Source organism: Diabrotica virgifera, chromosome 7 (assembly GCF_917563875.1).
Source record: "Diabrotica virgifera virgifera chromosome 7, PGI_DIABVI_V3a".
Lineage (NCBI taxonomy): Eukaryota > Metazoa > Arthropoda > Insecta > Coleoptera > Chrysomelidae > Diabrotica > Diabrotica virgifera.
The window spans coordinates 84,656,948-84,682,919 of record NC_065449.1 but is presented as its reverse complement, the minus strand read 5'-3'; the positions used below and the strand labels follow the sequence as shown (position 1 = coordinate 84,682,919).

Genomic DNA, 25,972 nt, shown 5'->3' with positions numbered 1-25,972 from the left:
GCAGGAAACAAAGCATTCTACAGAAATAAAAAAATTTTCAAAGATAAGAAGATAAGCCGAAATACAAAAATGAAAATCTACAAAACGACCATAAGACCAATAGTGTGCTATATGCTTTGAAGACATTCACGTTAACAGCAAGAGAAGAAGAGCAGCTGAAAGTTTTTGACAGAAAAATTATGAGAAAAATTCTGGGGCCAAAGAGGGAAAACGAAGAGGATGCAAGGCAATGGATGAACCACGAAATACAAGAATGGATGGGTCAAGAGAACATAGTTAGAGCAATAAAAGCACAGAGAATTAGATGGTATGGACACATAATGAGAAGAGAGAAGAACAATCCGTTAAGAGTTATAACCGAATGGATACCACCAGGTACAAGAACCAGAGGCAGGCGTAAACTCAGATGGAGACAACAAGTGGAAGAAGACTTAAGAAGTATGGAAATTAGAAATATAGGAAGGAAAATCAGAGAGAGAGAAGAATGGATAAAGGTAGTGGAAACAGCGAAGTCACACCAGCAATTGTAAAACCAAACTCAGAATGGGATGATCTCCCACAAAAAGGATCTTCAAGTGAAAACAACTTCAGCTTCCTCGGGAGCTAATGAAAAGTATTAGAAAGATCAATCTACACGAAAATAATAAGACGATAGAACGAGTTCAGAATTATAACTATTTAGGGACAAACATTAATGAAACAATCGATTATACCAAATAATTTAGACTTAAAATAGAAAAGGCTAGAAGTGAATTAATAATATAATATGAAACAAATATGTATACATACAACAGATACCTCAGCCTAAATCTTAGAAAACGAGTACTAAAGTATTATGTTTTTTCTGTTCTTTTGTATGGTGTGAAGACATGAACTCTTAATAAACAATGTCTCAATAAGTTGGAAGCATTTGAAATGGGGACATATCGAAGAATGTTGAGAATCTCCTAGACAGACAGAAGTCCAATGAAGAAGTACTAAGAAGAATAGAGAACAGCAGGGAGATACTAGATCCCAACAAAATAAGAAAAAATTTGAGTCACATAATACGTGTGGCAGATATGAACCCCTAAAATTAATAATACAAGGAAAGATTCAAGGAATGCGCAGCATATTTTGTAGAAAAATGCCCTGGCTGAGTAACCTCAGAGAATGGTTTGGATGCAGCTCAACTGAACTCTTTCGGGCTGTAGTGTCAAAAGTTAGAATAGCAATGATGATTGCCAACCTTCGTCACAGAGATGGCACGTAAAGAAGAAAAAGAATAAAAAGGTTGTTAATATTTTTAATTTTAAAGTCGAATAAGGCCTAAAGATTTAAAAGAAATTGGTCAAATTGGACGTATAATCACAATCCGTTGATTAAAAGCTTTATTTTCGTTGGAAAACTAGTTTCGTTGTTTAAACTTTGTACATCATCAAGCAACTATAGAATACTTATCATTGCAAAGAATCCTTTACCTTTCGCTCTTCGTCCAATACAGTCGAACCCGCTTATTGGAATAGTCTTCGTGACAAGCAAAAGTATTCCTATAACCGCGATATTCTTATAACCGATCATTGGTGCCTAGTAGAAACGTTTCGGGACCTCAAATTTCTATTCCTTAAACCGGGATATTACCGGTATTTTAATAAGCGGGTTTGATTGTACTCAAATATTTAAAAATCCTCATTCCTTGAGCCCTTGTCAAAGCGTGATGATACTCTAAATAGTGTTAGCTTGCTGTCTCCTGTGCCAGCAAGGGCACATGTAGGCTTGTGGTTTCATGTAGGGATTTTCCATCTAGTCTTCATTTGGTCTGCCCATCGTGTTGGACATCTTTGGTCTTCGGCCTTCTACTCTTCCTTCTACTACAAATAGTTCCACGAAAAAAAATTTAATTTTTTCAAAATAACTTAAAAATAAAATTATTACTGACACCAAAAATCTCAAGTAGTAAAAAAAAGAATGTGTGTACTTTGTACGCACGTAAGAAGTTATACTTCTATTATATGATTTCTACGAAATCATGAAATCAATATACTTTAAACAGTTTATTTATATTTAATCTAACTATTAAACTAATTTTAATACTTACTACTTTCCAAAATTTTTATTAAAATCATACCAAAAATTAATAAAATAAAAGAATAAAACACACACTAACACATTGAAAAATGCCACAAAGAAATGATTTCTGAACAATGATTGTTGCCAAAAATTTTAACTACTATAAATACGTATTTTCTGAAAAAATTATATAATAATATACTTACAATCATAAAATGTATAAAAAAAATAGTAACTTGCATTGGGGATCGAACCCGCTTCCCGTCGATCCCGCCGATCGAAAATCGAAGTGCTTTCCCATTGCGCCAACTTCGCGTGTCTGTCATGTGGGAATATACACCAACTGAACGTTTACACCATAAACTTTTTGACAGTAGTTGTTTATTACTTATTTGAATTTAATCAAATCAGTTTGATTTTTGTGGAATTAAAGGAATATTTTGTGGAATAACAATATATTAGGTGAATATCGGTAGAAATTTTGATGGTAATCAAATTATGTATATGAAAGCATTACATACTATTTTGGTAGATTCGTTTTAAATTTTTCAAATAGGTAGGTACCTATGTAATTTTTTATTAGGATACTGAAACATTTACAATTATTACGTACCTGTCGCTTTTAAAAAACTATTTAAAAATTCACTACAAATATAAACTTGCTTTTTTCTCTGCCATCACAACAATAAAAACTAATATACTATTGTGTTTTCAATTTATCAATCAAAGGCAAAATGAAAATTTAATTAAATTTTTTTTAAATAACGCGGGCACATAAATTTAATACACCCTGTATATTGATCTGTAAATATTTATTAGAATTTAGTTTGGATGTAAGTGGATTTCTTTTTTAATGAGCTTTCCGATGAACCATTAAAGACTTTTGTGAATAATTAAAGTGAAAAGAACGATGTATTTAGGTTTAAAATGGAAAAAGATTGTTTATTACGGGAACTATAGAATCCACAGGTAGAGGTAATTATTTTCTAGAAAAATGGTTTAAAAGAAAGTTTGGAATTTTAATATCTTTGTTTCACCCCAAGTAAAATGTTGTAGAATTCACCGAAAGTAATTAGGATGATCGGAATAATTTAGAAAGAATGACTGTTTGTTTGTCGAATGGAAAAGAGAAATGATTCTGATTCTTGGCAATTTGGAAGGGGAAAAGTGGTTTGAATGATTGAGGGAGTTTGAAAAAGAAGGCATTATGTTATTGGCATCGCTGAGGAGCAGTTCGACGTTTTCGTGGATAGATAGTTAGCAAGTACCAGTGGCTTTTTGATAGTGGAGGATAGTGCTGAAAAGTGAAACGAGAGACAGATCAAATTGAGACGAAATACCTCTTTGATTCTGTATTATTGTGAGAAGGAGAGCAGAGAATTTTTGGAGTTTGTGTGAATCGAGTACTGGTCAAAAGAGGCTTTGGCTCGTTGGAGAATTGGTGCTGGTATGCTGATAGTTTTGAAGCTGGAGACCGGAGAGGGCTTTGATGAGTAGCCTTTAATAGTCATAGTCAACGAGAGAGAGAGCTGTTTTGGGTCACGAGAAGACATCAGAGTGAGTGAAGCAAAAGGTCAGTCAACTTATGTGAAAGATATTTTTATGTTCGGAAACTAAAATTTTGAGTAAAAAGCGTAGGAATTAAAATTCCAATATTTCAGAAAGTAAATAGGGAGTATAGCTAATCTTGCGAATACATAATTTGGTTTTGTTTATTTTGTTGTACCAAAGTCATCGGGAACAAACCGATAAAATGTTTTTTTTAACTAGAATAAATTTAAATGGTAGAAATTTCATTCGGACATCTGTGTCCACAGGTTTTAGATTTGATAGATTTTTAGAGTATCGATTTTGATAAATAAAAGACAATTCTGTATGTTTATTTTATATTTTGCTTTATTTCTTTTCCCTATTTTATCCCGATTAGGATCAACTAAGAGATACTGAAACCACGAGAGAAGATAAGTATAACGTAAGATAATTTAGACATTTTTTAATATTATAAAAAGGCACCCTGAGATTTTTTATTCATTTTTTATGTATGATTTGCGACAATTAAATAATTAATCAAATAAATAATAATTAATATAAAATTAATAAGAAGCAGATCATAACAATACACAACATTTTTTTATCCATAATCTCCATATTGAACAATTATTGACAGATGATTTTAACACTCAATCAGATCCCGTATAACGTTTGAGCGACTAATACAATACTGTGGGTGTGCGCATGCGCCAGGGAATGTAAAAATTCACCCTCGTGCCTAAAGAAGTATAACTTCAAAAAATGTAGGTTTCGCTTTTCTGAATATGTTGGATTTTTTTGTTTTACTGTAAGACAAAAATTGGTTACACAATTGGACATTGGTGTGCAAAAGTTAAATACACTCATCGTGATCAGTGATTTGTTCAAGCAAAGTAACTTATGAAGTGGTAACGATTAATTCCATTTGCGATACTAATCAGGAGGTGATTTTCACGATTATTTTACCAAAAAAAGTGTCATCATTTTTTTTTGAGCGTAACTTACTTTTGACGTTAGAAATTTTTTTTTAAACAAAAATAAAGCTTTTTTAAACAGTTGCGACACCCGATTTGGGCATCGAAACGTTAATAAAATCATTTTTTTAGTAAAATTGTGGCTTATTTCCCATTAAAACTAGTTAATTACTTACAAAAATGTTGTAATGAGGTTGTCCCCGAAAATTGCTTGATTTTTTTATTATTTGACATTGAAATATTCGATTTGGAATTTGACGATAAAGAACCTATTTTTCATTAGCTACTGGGTCTACAGATTTCATATATACACCTTTTTTTAAATTTTTTATAATAAGCTATATTTTTGCTAAGAATATTTTTTTGGAGAAAATACATACTTTTTTAAGTTATTTGCCAAAAACCGTCTAAAAACCTGTTTTTTTCTTGATTTCTTGAAAATTGCTTGATTTTTTGATTATTTGACATTGAAATATTCGATTTGGAATTTGACGATAAAGAACCTATTTTTCATTAGCTACTGGGTCTACAGATCTCATATACAGGGTGCGCCAAACCTCTGGTCTTCTTTGATTACGGCTAAACTATGAGATATACAAAAAAATGTTTATAACAAAACTAATGTGTATCAAATAGGTCTATAATTTAAAATTATTTTCAATTATACAGGGTGAGTCAGAACGACGGTATGTACCAAAGTTGTATTTTTTTAAATGGAACACCCTGTATATTAAATCATTTTTGAATATATTATTTAAAAATATGAAAAATTTGTATAAGGTCTTATAGGTCTAAAGTTAATAATTTTCGAAATATTTACATTTTTATTGAGAAAAATGGTAATATTTATAGGGTTGTGGATTATGTTTCCAAGGAAATAAAAATTTGGGTGATAGGTTAAAGTTTTTAAAATATAGTGTTATTTTTAAATAATTTAATATTTTTTACTTTTAGCCATAAAATATACAGTGTGATCACTATTTGCAAATACAAAATTTTCTCATTTTTTTTAAATGGGACACCCTGTATATTACTTTTGCGTTTTGTAGTAAATATTACAACCTTTCTTTTGGTATAAGGTTGTATGTACCTAGCATGTTTCGTTTTGTAGATATTTAAAAAAAACTATAGATTTTAAGTGTTTGCGGATTTTTTATTTAAAAATTTTTTTGCAAAAAAAATAATTATAATCTGGTTTTAGAAACATACACTAAAATATAAAATATGAAGATAAAAACGTAATTAAAGATTAAAATAAATCGTATGCTAGTACAATTCAATTGAATTTAATAACTTTAAATTATTTTACAAAAAATATTTTACCATATTAATGAATGCATAAATTAGTTACTAAATTAAATAAACAACCAAATTTTAAATCAACCGTAGTCATTTTTCTACTACAGCAACTTTCCTGTACCAAATTAATTATTAGTTAAATTGTATTTAGTTAAACTCTTAATTTACCTTTTAAATTTACTTACATACATCTTGAGAATATAAAAATTATTATAAAGTATGCTTTGAAACAAATGAATGTTAAATGTATCATCCAAATTATTTATTAATATAAATAGTATTTACTGGTGTCGCAAAAACTGGGAATACTTTTGTAGTTGAAATTTTTGTAACAATTTTTTTATTTTAAATTTTAATTTTTTAACCGAAACATTTTTGGATATGACATTTGTTTTGGGCGAAACCATTAGAAATTATTACCAGATTTTGTGACACGAGTAGGTACATAGATACTATTTACTTCTTAATATACTTCCATAACGTTCATTTGTTTCAAAGCATACTTTATACGTTCTCAAGGTGTAGGTAAATTAAAAAGTTATTAACTGATCTTACTCGTAAATACAATATAACTAACAATTAATTTGTTATAGGAAAGTTGCTGCGGTAGAAGAATTACTACGATTGATTTAAAATTTGGTTGTTTATTTAATTTAGTAACTAATTTATGTATTCATTAATATGGTAAAATATTTTTTGTAAAATAATTTAAATTTATTAAATTCAATTGAATTGTACTAGCATACGATTTATTTTAATCTTTAATTACGTTTTTATTTTAATATTTTATATTTTAGTGTATGTTTCTAAAACCAGATTATAATTATTTTTTTTGCAAAAAAATTTTTAAATAAAAAATCCGCAAAAACGTAAAATCTATAGTTTTTTTAAAATATCTACAAAAAGAAACATGCTAGGTACATACAACCTTATACCAAAAGAAAGGTTGTAATATTTACTACCAAACGCAAAACTAATATATAGGGTATCCCATTTAAAAAAAATGAGAAAATTTTGTATTTGCAAATAGTGATCACACTGTATATTTTATGGCTAAAAGTAAAAAATATTAAATTATTTAAAAATAACACTATATTTTAAAAACTTTGACCTATCACCTAAATTTTTATTTCCTTGGAAACATAATCCACAACCCTATAAATATTACCATTTTTCTCAATAAAAATGTAAATATTTCGAAAATTATTAACTTTAGGCCTATAAGACCTTATACAAATTTTTCATATTTTTAAATATTATATTCAAACATGATTTAATATACAGGGTGTTCCATTTAAAAAAATACAACTTTGGTTCATACCGTCATTCTGACTCACCCTGTATAATTGAAAATAATTTTAAATTATAGACCTCTTTGATACACATTAGTTTTGTTATAAACATTTTTTTGTATATCTCATAGTTTAGCCGTAATCAAAGAAGACCAGAGGTTTGGCGCACCCTGTATACACCTTTTTTTAAATTTATTATAATAAGCTATATTTTTGCTAAGAATATTTTTTTGGAGAAAATACATACTTTTTAAGTTATTTGCCAAAAACCGTCTAAAAACCTGTTTTTTTCTTGAAAAATGAACATATTCATTCACAAATAACTCGAAAAGTATTGACTTAGTGAAAATTGTGAAAAAACTCAACAAAAGTTGCTTAGAATTAGTTTATCCAATTCCGGGCTTATTTTGAACGTATATTTTTTCATCCCAAAGAAGGGGTGAAACTCACCCCCAGAGCAAAATCATATATCTGCACAATATCACTTTTTTTCTTTGGCATGTTAGCCATGTGTATGCCAAATTTCATGTCAATACAAGCAGTTTTTTTAAAATTCAGGGGTTTTGCAATATTTTACCGTGAGTTAATGGACTAAATGTTCAATCATTTCATGGAAATATTTAAATATACATAAATACCTGCCATTTACCTACTAAATAAATACCTTATGTTTTAATCTCTTTATTATTTACCCAAAGTTATTGCTTTATTGTTTTTCCTGGAAGTTCGGCTAAAATAATAAGGAACCGGCGCGCGGAGTGGACCCCCAATAGAGGTATTAATTTTCACCCGACTAATTCCAAAAGTCCTGCATTGTTACGTGACACCGGTTTTTCCTTTTAGTCGTTTGTACTATACAGTGCTAGTCAAAAGTCCGTACCCCCCTCGTATCTTTTGAACGGTTATACCTATAATAGTGAAATCTGGAGGGAAGAAATAAACGGACGTAAGCTTCTTAACTAGTCATGACAGGTGACGTAATAGTGACAGATGACTTTACAGCGCCACTGTGACAAATAATTTTAAATGGAACCTTATGGCAAGTGATACATCGTTTGAAAGGTATTGAAAATACCTATTCAGTCATACTAATTTTGTTTGAGTTTAAGCTAATTTTGATGAATAAATGAAATAAATATAAAAATGTAGTTTCGCATTTAATTAATAAAAATTCTAAATTCCGCCTATGATTACTTCTCAAAAAGGTTGACGTTGTCGTAAAAAGTACTAGAGAATTGAAAAACGTCAACTTTTTGGACAAAAAAACCATAGGCGGACATTTAAATTTTTATTAATTAAATGCGAAACTACAATATTATGTTTATTTAATTTATTCACCAAAATCAAAATTAACTTAAACCCAAAAAAATTAGTATGACTGAATAGGTATTTTGAATACCTTTCAAACGAGGTATCACTTGCCATCAGGTCCCATTTAAAATTATCGGTCACAGTGGCTCTGTAACGTCATCTGTCACTATTACGTCACCTGTCATGACTAATTAAGAAGCTTACTTCCGTTTATTTCCTCCCTCCAAATTTCACTATTATAGGTATAACCGTTCAAAAGATAAGAGGGGGGTACGGACTTTTGACTAGCACTGTATTTCGTATTTCGTATTGTTTCGCAGAAATAGTCAGTTTTATTTTACTATCCATTAAATACATAGTGTACCAAAAACACAAAATGTACACGTGGTAATAGACAATTTTTCAAAGACAAATTGATTTCAAATTCTTTGTAAAGACAAGGAAGTCGACTCTACTAAGTAACAAGACATTTACTCAACACAAACACTACACATTGCAATACATAATCTAAGTGCGAAATCAACAGTACCATTCCAATGGCCATTGTTGTCGAGACATTAACCTAAATAAAAAAAATTCATTCGAAAATAATATAATTACCTACACAAAAAGAATTGCTATTGCGTTAGAATACAACAAACCGGCATATTTATGTTTCGTGAACCTTAAGAAAGCAGTTGACAGGGTCAAATTAGAGGACGTTATCCATTTGTTATACTTAAGAGAGGTACCTCTAGGAATGATTAAAACGATCAAAAACATCTACCAAAACAATACAATAAAAGTAAATGTAGAAGATGAACTAACTGACCCAATTGAAGCTGGCAATGGAAAAATACAGGAGGATTTCTTGAGTCCTTTATTATTCAAGCTCATCGTGGTTTAAATAATAAAAACAGTAAGAACTAAGGATAAAATGGAATAAGAAGGATACCAAATGGAGTAATATCAAAACAGCAGTACTGACAGCAGCAGCGTCCACCCTGGGAAACAAGAAAAAGGAGAGAAGAGGAGCATGGTTTGATAACGAGTGCAGACAAGCAATAGAGGAAAGAAATGAAGCACACAAAATGTACATAACAAGAAGAACACGGGAAAGACGAACATTATTTGAAGTCGCAAGACGGAAAGCAGACAAGATATGTAGAAAGAAAAAGAGAGCATATGAAAATAGACAAATTTAAAAAAACGGAAGAAAATTTCAAAAACAACGAAATTACAGGGGCTTACGAATACCTAAAAAAGATAAGAAGTGGGTATAAACCTCAAACAGATCAACAGAAAGTCACACAAACCTGGAAGCATTATTTTCAGACACTACTTGGAACACAAGTAGACATGGAAGATGAAATGGGTATGAACTACGTAGAAGAGAATGACGTAGGTAATGGAGTAGAAGCTCCAGCTGTAGAGGAAGTTCTCGAATCTATTAAGGCCCAGAAAAACAATAAAGCTCCGGGAGTTGACGAAATATCAGCAGAACTGTATAAGGTAGGTGGCGACCACCTAGCAAGTCACATCCACGCGCTCATCAAAGACATATGGCAAGAAGAGAAAATACCCGACGACTGGAAGAAAAGTATAGTATGTCCGATCTATAAAAAAGGAGACAAATTCCAGTGCAAAAACTACCGTGGAATCTCTCTACTATGTTCAGCTTATAAAGTCCTCACGTATATTATAAACCAGCGGCTCCAACCACTAGCAGAAAATATTATTGGAGAGTATCAGACGGGCTTCCGACGGGGAAGATCGACACTGGATCAAATATTTACAGTCAAACAGATCTTGAGCATATCATGGGAACACGATATTGATGTTCACAACGTGTTAGTAGACTTCAAACAGGCATACGACTCAGTCAAAAGGAACAAACTATACTATATATTGGCTTAATTGGCAATACCACACAAGCTAATAAGACTCATTAAAGCCACAATGGATGAAACTCAGGCATGTGTACGAATACAAAACCACCGGACAGACTTTTTCAAAATTTCGCAGGGACTAAAGCAGGGAGATGGGCTGCCCCAACATTGTTTAACCTGGCACTGGAGTATGCGGTTAGGCAAATGCAAACTGGACGAGGAAACCTACTGACCAACCGAACGGTTCAACTGGTACAATACATATTAATGTATTATTATTATGAGTAGAACATCAACAGGAGCACAGGAAACATACGAAGAGTTAAAAACACAAACAAAAATGGTAGGTCTGGAAATTAACACAGAAAAACATAAATAATGATCAGACGAGAAGAAATATAGTCCCACAAAACATTATACATGAAGATGATATTGAAACGGTTGGAAAGTTTATATACCTAGAAGTAGAAATATATGCCGACTGATTAGAAGACGGAGAAATACGGAAGAGAATAACGCAGGCAAACAGAGCTTATTTCCATCTAAATCTATTCAATCAATTGCGAATTTATAGTATCGGTCATAGGCGTCCGTTTTGTGTAGGGCGACGGTTGTTGTAACGCATAACATTTTTGTCTTTAAGTTTTTTAACTTGAAAGTATTTTTAACACTGGCTTATTAAATTATGAAGTAGCTATTCTGGTACTAAAAAGTACTCTTGCTTCAAGTCGATAGGATACACCGTTTTCTAGAAAAATCAATTTGAAAATTTTTCGTTTTTTGAATTTGAAGAAAAAATAATATTTCACAATTTAAAATAATCCAGTATCAAAAATTCTTAAAGGTTAAAGACAAAAGAAATGCCATGAAATAACCGTTGCTCTACCCAACATGGACGCCGATAAAATACCGATGACCGGTAGTATAAATTCGCAATTGGTGGAATCGATTTATCTCTGGAAGATATATAAGCGTACCAGTTCTCGTTTTTCTAATACAAGGTGAGTCATGTAGAGGCTCCTATGGGGAATAACAAATGACCATTAAAAAGTGTCTGCTCCCATTGTTTAATAATATACAGGGCGAGTTTCGCATTTTGACAGAAATTTGTATTCGTCATAATTTTTGAACGGTCAGATCGATGTGTCTCTTATTTTGGTCAATCGTTACACTATTACCACCTAATCAACTAATTTATTCAAACTAAAAAAAAATCAGGTCCGGCTTTAAAAAAATTAGTTGGTTTGGGTCTTAGAAAAAATTTCACCCTGTATACGCTTTTTGAAAACTCTAATATGAATTTTACAAATTAGACAAATAGTCAATTAAAATGGCATATTTATTTTTTTCCGCACACGATTACTTAATTTTTTATAAAAAAATCAAATTTCACTATGAATTAAAAGTTTGGTAAAGTGAACCATAGATTTAAAAAAAAATAACTTTTATTACAAAAACTAATTTTTTTGCACAAATAAGTAATTTATGTTACCATCCAATCAACTGATTTATTCAAACTAGAGAAAAATCAGGTCCGGATTTAAAAAATTAGTTCGTTTTGGTCTTAGAAAAAATTTCACCCTGTATACGCTTTTTGAAAACTCTAATATGAATTTTACAAATAAGACAAATAGACAATTAAAATGGCATATTTATTTTTTTCCCCAAACGATTACTTAATTTTTTATTAAAAAATCAAATTTGTCAAAATCGGAATTTAAACCTAAAAATGAAAAAAAAATGAACTCACGGTTTAACTCGCTACAACTCTGTTCCATTTTAATATTTTTTTTCTGAAATTTTTACAGCACATACCTCTCACCATTGTGAAGACTATGAAAATTGTTGTAGACTTTAAGTCTTCTTCTTGTAAAAGTTGCAAACTTGTAAATCGCAAAAATTAGGTGGAAGAATTTAAAATTTATCAATTTGATCACGTCTATGTTAAACTATAGAGTTCAAAAGAAGTGTTATGGGAAGTTTTAGATCTAGACGTGTTATAGAAAAAAAAAATGGTAAAACTTTTATTTTTAAGAAAAACGTTGTTTTTGTAAATTAATTTTTGTAAAAAAAGTTAATTTTTTTAAATCTATGCAAAAACTTTGCCAAACTTTTTATGCATAGTCAAATTTGATTTTTTAATAAAAAAATAAGTATAGTCCAGGGCTCATCTGTTTTGAGATGGACGTTGAGAGGTGACTCAAATTTTTTTGCAGAAATTGCTTAAAAATAACTCAAATAATAATATTTGAGTTATCCTCCCACTCAAAATGGTCCGGAACATTGTTTAAATAATGAAAATGTCAAAATATGAAGGAAAAATTCGATTTTTTTATTGGTTTTTTGAATATAACTTTAAAACTGTTCATTTCTGAGAAAAGTTGTACTAACATAAAAGTTGCGTAATTAAATTTCCTACAATATAGAATTGGTTAAATATTTAAAAAATAGTCACCCTTGTTGCAAAATAGCAATACTTGCGAAAAAACCATACAAAAACAAGTATTCGCATTTTACGTTTTTCAACCATTTATGCTACACTTAGGACCTTCATATTTTACCCAGAAAAACTTCATAATATAGTAAAACAACGCTGTAAATTTCATTAAGATCGGTTTAATAGATTTTGCAAAATAAATTTTGCAATCCAGCTTTCGCAAGAAAAATTCATTTTTTAAAAATGTTGCAGGACTGAAAATAAAGCAGATAGTAAGTTGAATTTTTTTTGCTTATAGAAGTGTACTGTACCTTTCATTTGCAATTTGCAAAATTAAAATCGAATAATTACCACGGCGTCAGGAAATTTTTTAAATAAACATTAATTTTTGGTGCTACGCGCAGGACAGCGGTGTTCGATTCACACAAGTTGATTTCCACCAAAATTTCTTCTAATCTTTATCTAATATATTATTTTCTTACTCTATATTTTGTTTTATTTTAATATTTTAATTCCACAAAAATCAAACTAATTTTATTATTGTTTGTGAAATATTGTTTAAACAATTGCATATGTTTAAAAATAATAAACTTTTATTCTCTAAGTTAAAATATATGAACAAAGAAAGTTTTTGCTAAAAAAAGTGCTATTTCAAAGGATAGAGTATGTGTTTTTATTTTGCAATAAACAAATTTATTTATTTATATCGAAATGTAATAAAAATTCAAATGTATCAATCATTATCAAAGGTCATTGAAATGCCCAATCGGAGCAAACTATCCGCTGTCCTGCGCGTAGCACCAATAATTAATGTTTATTTAAAAAAATTCCTGACGCCGTGGCAGTTAATTGATTTTAATTTTGCAAATTGCAAATAAAAGGTACAGTACACTTCTATAAGAAAAAAAAATTCAACTTGCTATCTGCTTTATTTTCAGTCCTGTAACAATTTAAAAAACGAATTTTTTTTGCGAAAGCTGGATTGCAAAATTTATTTTGCAAAATCCATTGCACCGATCCTAATGAAATTTACAGTATTGTTTAACTGTATCATACAGTTTTTCTGGGTGAAATATGAAGGACCTAGGTGTAGCATAAATGGTTAAAAAATGTAAAATTCGAATACTTGTTTTTGTATAGTTTTTTCGCAATTATTGCTTTTTTGCAACAAGGGTGAATAATATTTAAATTTTTAACCAATTCTATATTGTAGGAAATTTAATTGTGCAACTTTTATGTCAGTACAACTTTTCTCGGAAATGAACACTTTTAAAGTTATAATCAAAAAACGAAGAAAAAAATCGAATTTTTCCTTCATTTTTTGACATTTTGATTATTTAAACAATGTTCCGGACCATTTTGAGTGGGAGGATAACGATAACTCAAATATTATTATTTGAGTTATTTTTAAGCAATTTCTGCAAAAAAATTTGAGTCACCTCTCAACGTCCAAATGTACTAATATTTTTACAGATCCGCCCTGGTCTAGTAATCGTGTGGGGAAAAAATAAATCTGCCATTTTAATTGACTATTTGTCTTATTTGTAAAATTCATATTAGAGTTTTCAAAAAACGTATACTAGGTGAAATTTTTTCGAAGACCCAAACAAACTAATTTTTTAAATCCGGGCCTGATTTTTTTCTAGTTTGAATAAATCAGTTGATTGGGTGATAACATAAATTAAGTATTTGTCAAAAAAAATTCATTTTTGTAATAAAAGTTATTTTTTTAAAATCTATGGTTCACTTTACCAAACTTTTAATTATTCATAGTCAAATTTGATTTTTTTTATAAAAAATTTAGTAATCGTGTGGGGAAAAATATAAATATGCCATTTTAATTGCCTATTTGTCTAATTTGTAAAAATCATATTAGAGTTTTCAAAAAGCGTATACAGGGTGAAATTTTTTCTAAGACCAAAACGAACTTATTTTTTAAATCCGAGCCTGATTTTTTTCTTGTTTGAATAAATCAGGTGATTGGTGGTAACATAAATTAAATATTTGTTCAAAAAAAATTAATTTTGGTAACAAAAGTTAATTTTGTTAAATCTATGGTTCACTTTACCAAACTTTTAATTCATAATCAAATTTGATTTTCTTATAAAAAATTAAGCAATCGTGTGCGGAAAAAAATAAATATGTTATTTTAATTGCCTATTTGTCTAATTTGTAAAATTCATATTAGAGTTTTCAAAAAGCTTATACAGGGTGAAATTTTTTCTAAGACCCAAACGAACTAATTTTTTTAAAGCCGGACCTGATTTATTTCTAGTTTGAATAAATCAGTTGATTAGGTGGCAATAGTGTAACGATTGACCAAAATAAGAGACACATCGATCTGACCGTTCAAAAATTATGACGAATACAAATTTCTGTCAAAATGCGAAACTCGCCCTGTATATTATTAAACAATGGGAGCAGACACTTTTTAATGGTCATTTGTTATTCCCCATAGGGGTCTCTATACGAGGTAGGAGTATGTACAGTTCCTCATGACTCACCCTGTATAAGCGTTCTGGAGGCATTAAAAAAAAGTAATTACAAGACGCCATATTCAAAGGGCTCTAGCTCCCTTACTCCCTTAGGAAGCATTTTCGAACAACGTTGGGTTAAATTGTTTGTTAGGAGAATTTGTAGCACTTAGAAATAAGGGGGAAGATAAAAGCTTGGAAAATTTAGATACTGCTTAAATACAAAAGGGTCGAGAAAACTAGGGGATATTTCTAAAAACTACTTTGCTACGGCGGCTCGTGTTTTGGTTGGAGAGCTAAGGTTGTGAGTTCGTTAAGAAGAAGTTAGGGATTAGGGAATATTTACTACTATCAAAAATTTAAACAAGGGTACTTACAGATATCCTGGGGTGTTAAATATAAATCCTGGCTATATTTTGTTAGGGCGCCTTACCAGGAGTTTTACTTTCTATGATCATCCAACATCTTAAAATTTGACTCTAAAAAGCTTTTAAAGTTTGTGGTTAAAATTTTGCCAATAGGTTAGCGGTAAATAAACAGGACAAAATACACAGTTATGGCATTTATTGAAAAATTATTCCTTGACATAACAAAACTTTCAGATTACATAAAAGATTACCTGTAAAAAAAATACATCTACTTTTCTGAACATAGGTTATGGTGCACCAAAAGATAAACAATAATATTATTGCATTGAGGATTTGATATTTGACTTAATTATGACTTGTATAACTGACTGACTGACCTAATTATGACATATATTATAGCATTTGCATTAAAACAAAAATTTATATTCATTCAGGGAACAATGTTTACATTAAAGAATTACTGACTACTCCTCGTAGTACTTAATTATTGAAAATAACAACAACTATGTCACCTGTCAAATATCATTCCGTAAATCTTTTATTTTTAACTATTTCAAAAGGTTTCAAAAAGGATTTTAACATTAACTTACAATTATGTCTTTACAATAATATTTTAATGATGGAAGCAAAATTATTCTTTGTTCTGTTCAACAATTTACTTTTTCATCTTTGTATTTTAAGTTCCAAAAAGATTTATTTTTTTTATGTTGAAAGAAATTAACGTTATTAGTTTGAGAATTTTATAATTATTAAAAGTCACTATACCTTAAAATTCAAAACTTCACCATTGTGAAACTTGACATGACACTTGACAGCACGTACGTAGTTCATACGTCACTCGAAGGGGAAAATGTCAATGGAAAATTACTGATTGCACCATATACCATTATACCATGAAAATACCATAAAACAAAAGAAATTTGCTTATTTACCTCGGGAAATAGGTTTTCTAATCCAGGAGACGGGAGGCTTGGGTTTAATTCATCACTACGATATTAGTACTATGCCGGCTTTCATAAATACATACGCAGTATTTTTACAAAGCGTATATTACACTTTTACCATCAAAAAAGGAACTGCTACACCATCAAACTGATGGTACACCTACTTAACAACAACACAGAAGAACTTTGATAGATCCCATTTACTTGGAAATTCTTTTTGCGTCGCCAAAAAGCCGGTTACTCACTATCGATGTTTACTGATTCACTACCATTGTAAGAATGCCTGCTTTCTTCTCCGTCTCCTGCCAAAATTCCTTGATCCTGTCACTACGCAATTTCCGGCTTCCGTTCTTCAGAGCCAATTACGAGCTTCGATCTTTGTACCAAATTCAAACAAACCAATCAAATTGATTTTCAACATTTATTCTAGAAAGTTCATCAACGCATTAGAACTGTACTTTTGTCAAAACTTCTTACAAATTCTGTTTTTGCGTCTCAAATAAACAGGAATCTTGTAACACATTGAAATGTTGCGGAATACTTCGTAGATGTATACAGGTGCGGTTTTAGAAAATTCCTTGCAATCTGAATTTAAGTAAAAAACTGAATAAAAAAATTTGGACTTCTTAGAGAGGGATTGTAAAATCTATACAAATCTAAAGATCATATTTTCACTGGTTTTTTAAACGCTACACAGCCTCCTCCGAAAAGAGAAAGCTCGGATAGCTATCCAGTTTTCGATAAACCAAACAAAAATCAACCATGACTCCTTGAGTGAGGCTAAACAATCACATCAAAAATTTTTTTAGATGATGGCTAGTGGGGATTAAATTAAACAAACAAACGTTAGGGATTGGGCTAGCGTACCATCGATCGCCAGACTCTTTAAAGTCGAGTAGACTTAAATGTGTAATGACTCTAAAATGAACTGTAGGTGACAAGAGTTTCTGTGCCTTGGGAAAGAAACTAAACTTGTGCCCTGTGTGGACCTTGCTGACATCCACAGCAGTAACACAAGTGACATACCAGGGCAGACACAGCCTTGTCACCTCGTTGCCTAACCGCGAGCGGTTCTCAAAAACTAAACAAATCATTTGAGCTCTAGGCTCAGCAGATAGGCATCTGCCTAAACTCCACTAAACGCCTAGCGAGTTTCAGGGAATTTTGTTGGCAACGGTTCAGCAAAAATGAGGATTTAGAATCTCCATTCTAAATACCTCAATGAGACAACGTAATCTTAACATTTGTCTCAAGTCGAGATCGGTAACTTTATGTTAAACGTCTCACAGGGAATATACTCACTTCAACAACTAGACTAAAATAAAAGAAGACTAACAAAGGGGGATACAACAACAACAAGGGCCAAATCACAACAAATTCATACAAGGGGGTATACGACAACAACAGGGACCAAAAGACGACATACCAAAATCAAAGAGAATATCAACTTCTTATCAAGACTAAGGGAACTGAAGAACAATACAGGGGGAACATGGAATAGGGGATCAGGACTAAGGGGATGACATATTATCTCCATCAGATACAAAAGGTTTTAAGTCTTTAACATGCCATTTACCAAGATCAGAACCATTTAAATCAGAGAGACGATACACCACTGGTGACAACTTTTCACGGACTGTAGCTTCAATGTACCTCGGTGCTAGTTTAGACATAAACTTGTTAGCAGCATTAGACAGGACTTTATTCCTTTTCCATACTCTATCTCCTACTTGGAATTGGACTTCTCTTCTTCGTAAGTTGTAACTTCTAGCGTTACGTTCATATCCTTTTCGAAGATTAGCCCTGACCTTTTCGAAGACTTGACTTAATCCTTTTACTTCTGAAGCATACATATCACGGTTACCAGGAATAATTTCTAGATCTTGCTTCCGTTGATCGTTTTGATCAACACCATAGTAGTTTCCACTCAGGGGAACATGACGGCCATAATTAAGGAAAGCTGGGGTGTATCCAGTTACTTCGTGCTTTGCGGTATTAATAGCTTGTCTGATCTTTGCTAAATTCTTGTCCCAGTCTACGTGGTCTTTTATATACATACGGATTGCTGTTCCAATGGTTTTATTATTTCTCTCCACAAAATTACATTGTGGTGCATACACGGGGCTAAACCATACTTTCTGAACATTATACCTACTACAGAGATTAATTAGAAGAGGGTTGTTCAGATTTGAGGCATTATCACAAATCACATACTGGGGAACACCAAACATCAGGAAGACATTATCTTCCAAAAATTCAGTAATACTCTTAGCCGTAGCCTTCCTCAAAGGATGGACTAAGGTATATTTACTAAACCAATCAGCAACCACTAATAACCATGTATAACCTTTTTTAGAACGAACAAAGGGACCTATCAGATCAATGGCAACTATTTGCCAGGGGAATTGGGCTTCTCTCTGCTTACCCATTTTACCTAAAGGAGCATGATTTGGTGTTTTCTGAGCACCACAAACTTTACATGATCTGACAAACTTAAGCACATCACAACGCATTTTGGGCCAATAGTACCTTTCTTGAATACGGGACAAAGTTTTATAGAATCCAAAGTGAGCACACGTAGGTGGCTCATGACAAGATTGCATTACTTCTAATCTTTGGGGTTTGGGAACTAAAATTTTCCATTCAATATCATTAGTCTTGAAAGAATTGGGGGATGGGGCATACTTGTAAATGAAATCATTTTCCACTTTCCATTGTGGAAAATCACCAGGGGAACGGAGTATCTTTGATCTTAAATCATCGAACCAAGGGTCTATTCTGTCAAGATCTATTTCTAGATAATCAACTTTTTGGGCATCTTTGGGTGTATCATTGGTATGAGCTCGAGATAAAGCATCAGGGACTAAATGGGATGTTCCTTTTCTATGAATCAAATCGAAAGTATGTTGTCTTAGGCGCATAGCCCACCTGGCTAATTTGCCTGTAGGATTGGACAGTTTATTCAACCAGAGAAGTGAATGGTGGTCAGTAATGACCGAAAACTTAACTCCTTCAATATAACCTCGAAATTTCTCGATAGCGAAGATCACTGCGAGACATTCTCGCTCTGTAACTGAATAATTTCTTTCAGCTCGGGAAAGGGACCTACTAGCATAAGCTATAACTTTTTCTTCACCATCAATAGTTTGAGTCAAGACACCACCAAGACCACTGTCAGATGCATCACATTGCACAACAAAGGGAAGTTCGAAATTGGGTTGGGCTAAGATAGGGGCAGAAATTAGGAGTTCTTTAATTTTCAAAAAAGCTTTTTCAGCTTCACTAGTCCAAACTACTGGTTGTTTTTTCTTTCTATGACCTTTAAGGAGGTCATTAATAGGGGAGGCTAAACTGGAAAAATCTCTAATGAAACGACGATACCAGGAACACATACCTATAAATCTTTTAATTTCAGTAGAATTAGATGGCCTGGGATAATTAACCATAGCTAAGATTTTTTCAGGATCTGCTTTAAGGGAATTGTTACCAACTACATAACCAAGATACTTCAATTCAGATTTAAAAAAATCACACTTATCGATGTTAATGGTCAAGTTTGCTTCTTTCAGTTTATCTCTTATAATTTTCAACAATCGGATATGTTCTTCAAAAGATGGGGTACACACTATGATGTCATCTAAATAACAGAATATATAGGGTTCAAATTCAGGGCCAAAGATAGCATCAACTAATCTTTGTTGAATCTGTGCACTATTACACAAACCAAAAGGAACAGAAGTGAATTGAAAGGAACCTCTACCAGAAACATTAAAGGCTGTCTTTTTCCTAGAGTCAGGATGCAGCGGGATTTGCCAAAAAGCTTTTCTTAAGTCAATGGAACTAATGCATTTAGCTCCTCTAAGTAACGAAAGAATTCTGTCTATTTGGGGCAAAGGATATGTATCATGAACAGTGACTTCATTTAATGAACGACCATCAAAACAGAACCTATATTCACCTGACTTTTTCTTGACTAATAATATGGGACTTGACCATGGGGATTGGGCTGGTTCGATTACTCCTAATCGTAACATATCGTCTAACTCTTCATGTAGTATTTTATTCATGTATGGGGATAAAGGATATTGTCTTTTCTTAAATGGCTTTGCATCACCAGTGTCAATAACCATTTCAATTTTACTGGTTCTTCCAATGTACTTGGAACTAGAAATTTCCTCAAAAGAAGCGACTGTGGAATCTACTAAATTTTTTTCAGTGGGGGAAAATGAGTCTACAGAATACAAAGTTTCTGTTTTCTCTTCCTTTTGGGAAGAATGCCATGTTCCATCTCTAAAATTCAAGAACACTGAAAATTTATGCATAAAGTTACTTCCCAAAATAAAACTATGGGGAACGGAGGGTACGACAAGAAATTTCACTACTTGGGAAACACCATCAGCCTCAATTGGAAGATCAATAGTACCAACAACTGATTTTTGAGAACCATCTGCTAAGCAGACGTGTTTACAGGGGGTAGAATTATATTTAATTCCTTGGGAATCCAAAAATTTAACTCCAGCGGCACCTACTACGGATGTGGTGCAACCACTGTCTAAGAGGGCGACAAAGTTTTTAGAAAAGATAGAAATACTAACATGAGGACGACTGTCACAACCTTTCTTTTCAAAAAGAGGGTTAAGTATGTTTTGGGGGAATTTGTCGGGCTTAACTCTATATGGAGTGCAACTGCCGACTGGCTGCACACTACCTAGTTTTTTTTGACACATACAGGAGGACGTTCTCACTCCTTTATTACCACAACGAGAACAAGACATTTCTCTGTTTGTACAATTGCGAGAAATGTGGTTGGGCTTACCACAAGTAAAACAAAAAATAATTTTTCTAGGGTTGTCATGTGTTTGGTAGGGTTGTGGAGGGGGTTGCATTGAATGAGGTTGATAAGAAGAAGACTGATTTCCATACGGTCGATAGGGAGGGGATTGCATCAATGGAGGTGGATAAGAAGACTGATTTCTGTGGGGTGGATAAGAAGAAGAAGACTGATGTCTTTCATCAGTATCTACTGGAGGATTGGGTCTCTCATTTCTCTGCGTAGACTTGGATTTCTTAAAGGGACGATCTTGCTTTTCTCGTTTGTCTCCTTTGGGGTTATCAGGCTTGTCTTGTTTATCAAGTACCTGAAGCTTCTCTTGGGGTTTTTCTGAATCCTCTAATGAAATACCAGCAAGACCTTTTGTAGTTTGAAGCAGGGGCAAAACATTTTGCTCCAAACGTTTAACAGTTATGACTAACATTTCGACAGTGGGAAAATCTTGAAGGGCTACGAGTGGAATATAATCCACCAAAATATTTTTTCTTAAAATCTTTACTCGTTGGGCTTCAGATGGGTACTCTTCTAAACGTTTAAAGAGATTCTCCATGATTGCGGAATAAATAGTGATTGACTCAGACTTTTTTTGTTTTCGACCTTTAATTTCATCAAGGAGATTATCATTATAATCTGGGGGTAGGAAAGCAGTTTTGAGAAGGGTTACCAACTCATTCCAACTGTTAACTGTATTTCCAACACTCCTATACCAAATAGCAGCGTTTCCGTCGAATAACTCAAAAGCTGATCTAAACAGGACATCATCAGAAATATTTCTGGATCTAGCAGAATCTCTTACTTTTTCTAAAAATGTGGGAAGGGCTTTACTCTCACCATTAAATTTGATATTTAAATCAGAAACTCTAACAGGAGTTGAAATTTGTATAATAGGGGCTGAAACTGAACTAATAGGGGCAACGGGGACTGAAGTTGTACCACTAGTCGATGGGACGGACACATTGTCAGATGTCTCTTCCTTTTCTAAGACATCTCCAGTCAACATCAATAAATCCATCTTATAGTTGTCAATAACTTCTTTTATAGCTTCTTCTACATTATCAGGGAAATTTTCCAATCTGAAATCCAGATGACTGGACCTTGTTTTGAAACGAGCAAAGTCAGCCTTTGATGACTGTGCACTCATTGCCCGCGCAATACTTTGCAAATCTGCTAATATTGACTGGATTGTAGGTAACTCTTGATCAGGATCGACTACATTTTTAGTCAAATTAATGGAAGATGAGATGGTCTCTTTACTTAACTGACCTCTCAACAACTTACGTTTTTCTTCAACAGTCCTATTTTGGACATTAAAACCTCTTATGAAAAGTTCATAAGATAACTCATCGGTTTTCAGATCATTAACTTGGGTAGACTTCATTTTTAAAACTGGGGTGAAAACAACACACAGGGGAAAGACCAAAGGGAATAGTAGAAAGTATGACTTTCGGACAAAAAACCGTTTCTATTTATCAAACGAACACAAACCTCACTTGCACTCTCACGCAGCCAGATCCTAACCTCACTGACTTTGTTGCAACTTCTGCTCTTGGTCTGCAATCACTCAATAAACAAAAGAGGGGTCAATAAACTATTGGTCAAAAAATTCACACTCCACCACTGACACGGACTAACAGGGAATAACACAAGGGTACACAAAACAAACAGGAAACAACAGACTCAAATATTTTCAGACAAAACAGGGATAGACAAACACAAACAATATTGAAACTTGCTTCTCGAATGAGCTTACACGGGATAACACCAACAACGGTTCTTGTTCCGATAACTAATGGGAGTGTTCCTAGACAACTAAGCACACTTCCTTTATCACGAGTATTACACTTGTGATCTATTCTGGTACAAGAAGGGAAAGACAAATAGTAATTGGACTGACTAACTACTTTACTTCACGGATACACTCAAACTACTTCACAGGCAGACTCCAACTAACCTTTGGTATCTTTATGACACTGACAAAACTAGATTAGTTGAGAAAAAAATAATGGGACAACTAGACAACATTGGGACTAAAAACTCAAACGGAAACTACACAGACTATACACATATACTCAAATGACGAACAAAAAAATCACAAAAACAAGTTATTCTGTAAAAAATTGTTAATCAATTATGAATAAATGCACAAATACAACTAAAATGTTATACTTTATCAATAGTTTCAATATTGGAATGTTCAACGCTACTTATATAGACTACTTGTCTATACAATCAATACTTTTTTAAAAAAAATTTAAATATTGCTTTCACCATGGGTACTGTATTAACATCTACTATAAGTACATACATAAAAACAATGTTAATACACTACTATGAGTACATATTTACACATCCTATTGAAAATTTTATACCACTTCGTAACGTTCTAAAAAAATGTAGGGGCTCTTGGGCTAAACTATGTTGCGATACTGGTTGTGATAGTAGAATCGGTCTCAAATCTGGGGCAAGGAGAGGAAATTAAGTTGAAAAACAGTTGGGACTAACTAAAAAAATGTAAACTGCTTGGGAACAACTTAACGATATGACTGGGGGGTGAAAAGAGACTGGCCTCACGTCTGAGGGTGCTATTTTGTAGCGCACAACTGGACACTGAAAGAGGCAGAAAAATGAATCGGCCCCACGTTCGAGGGCGACATTTTGTAGCACTTAGAAATAAGGGGGAAGATAAAAGCTTGGAAAATTTAGATACTGCTTAAATACAAAAGGGTCGAGAAAACTAGGGGATATTTCTAAAAACTACTTTGCTACGGCGGCTCGTGTTTTGGTTGGAGAGCTAAGGTTGTGAGTTCGTTAAGAAGAAGTTAGGGATTAGGGAATATTTACTACTATCAAAAATTTAAACAAGGGTACTTACAGATATCCTGGGGTGTTAAATATAAATCCTGGCTATATTTTGTTAGGGCGCCTTACCAGGAGTTTTACTTTCTATGATCATCCAACATCTTAAAATTTGACTCTAAAAAGCTTTTAAAGTTTGTGGTTAAAATTTTGCCAATAGGTTAGCGGTAAATAAACAGGACAAAATACACAGTTATGGCATTTATTGAAAAATTATTCCTTGACATAACAAAACTTTCAGATTACATAAAAGATTACCTGTAAAAAAAATACATCTACTTTTCTGAACATAGGTTATGGTGCACCAAAAGATAAACAATAATATTATTGCATTGAGGATTTGATATTTGACTTAATTATGACTTGTATAACTGACTGACTGACCTAATTATGACATATATTATAGCATTTGCATTAAAACAAAAATTTATATTCATTCAGGGAACAATGTTTACATTAAAGAATTACTGACTACTCCTCGTAGTACTTAATTATTGAAAATAACAACAACTATGTCACCTGTCAAATATCATTCCGTAAATCTTTTATTTTTAACTATTTCAAAAGGTTTCAAAAAGGATTTTAACATTAACTTACAATTATGTCTTTACAATAATATTTTAATGATGGAAGCAAAATTATTCTTTGTTCTGTTCAACAATTTACTTTTTCATCTTTGTATTTTAAGTTCCAAAAAGATTTATTTTTTTTATGTTGAAAGAAATTAACGTTATTAGTTTGAGAATTTTATAATTATTAAAAGTCACTATACCTTAAAATTCAAAACTTCACCATTGTGAAACTTGACATGACACTTGACAGCACGTACGTAGTTCATACGTCACTCGAAGGGGAAAATGTCAATGGAAAATTACTGATTGCACCATATACCATTATACCATGAAAATACCATAAAACAAAAGAAATTTGCTTATTTACCTCGGGAAATAGGTTTTCTAATCCAGGAGACGGGAGGCTTGGGTTTAATTCATCACTACGATATTAGTACTATGCCGGCTTTCATAAATACATACGCAGTATTTTTACAAAGCGTATATTACACTTTTACCATCAAAAAAGGAACTGCTACACCATCAAACTGATGGTACACCTACTTAACAACAACACAGAAGAACTTTGATAGATCCCATTTACTTGGAAATTCTTTTTGCGTCGCCAAAAAGCCGGTTACTCACTATCGATGTTTACTGATTCACTACCATTGTAAGAATGCCTGCTTTCTTCTCCGTCTCCTGCCAAAATTCCTTGATCCTGTCACTACGCAATTTCCGGCTTCCGTTCTTCAGAGCCAATTACGAGCTTCGATCTTTGTACCAAATTCAAACAAACCAATCAAATTGATTTTCAACATTTATTCTAGAAAGTTCATCAACGCATTAGAACTGTACTTTTGTCAAAACTTCTTACAAATTCTGTTTTTGCGTCTCAAATAAACAGGAATCTTGTAACACATTGAAATGTTGCGGAATACTTCGTAGATGTATACAGGTGCGGTTTTAGAAAATTCCTTGCAATCTGAATTTAAGTAAAAAACTGAATAAAAAAATTTGGACTTCTTAGAGAGGGATTGTAAAATCTATACAAATCTAAAGATCATATTTTCACTGGTTTTTTAAACGCTACAAATTTCTGGACACCCTGTCATCATTCTCTTTGCCTTATCCCTATGTGGGGTCGGCTTCCCTAATTGCATTTCTCCACACAATTCATCTTGGGTC

The 25,972-nt window shown here is 32.4% G+C and overlaps 1 protein-coding gene across 1 annotated transcript in view; it reads right to left on the bottom strand.

The window, feature by feature from the left end:
- The window catches only part of LOC126887698 (putative helicase mov-10-B.1), a 219,497-nt gene extending 203,868 nt beyond the window's left edge, over window positions 1-15,629 (bottom strand). The window contains exon 1 of the mRNA XM_050655357.1: window positions 15,612-15,629. The gene's annotated coding sequence lies outside the window, so the exon portion shown is untranslated. The remainder of the gene's footprint in view (window positions 1-15,611) is intronic.
- Between the last annotated feature and the right edge of the window lie 10,343 nt (window positions 15,630-25,972).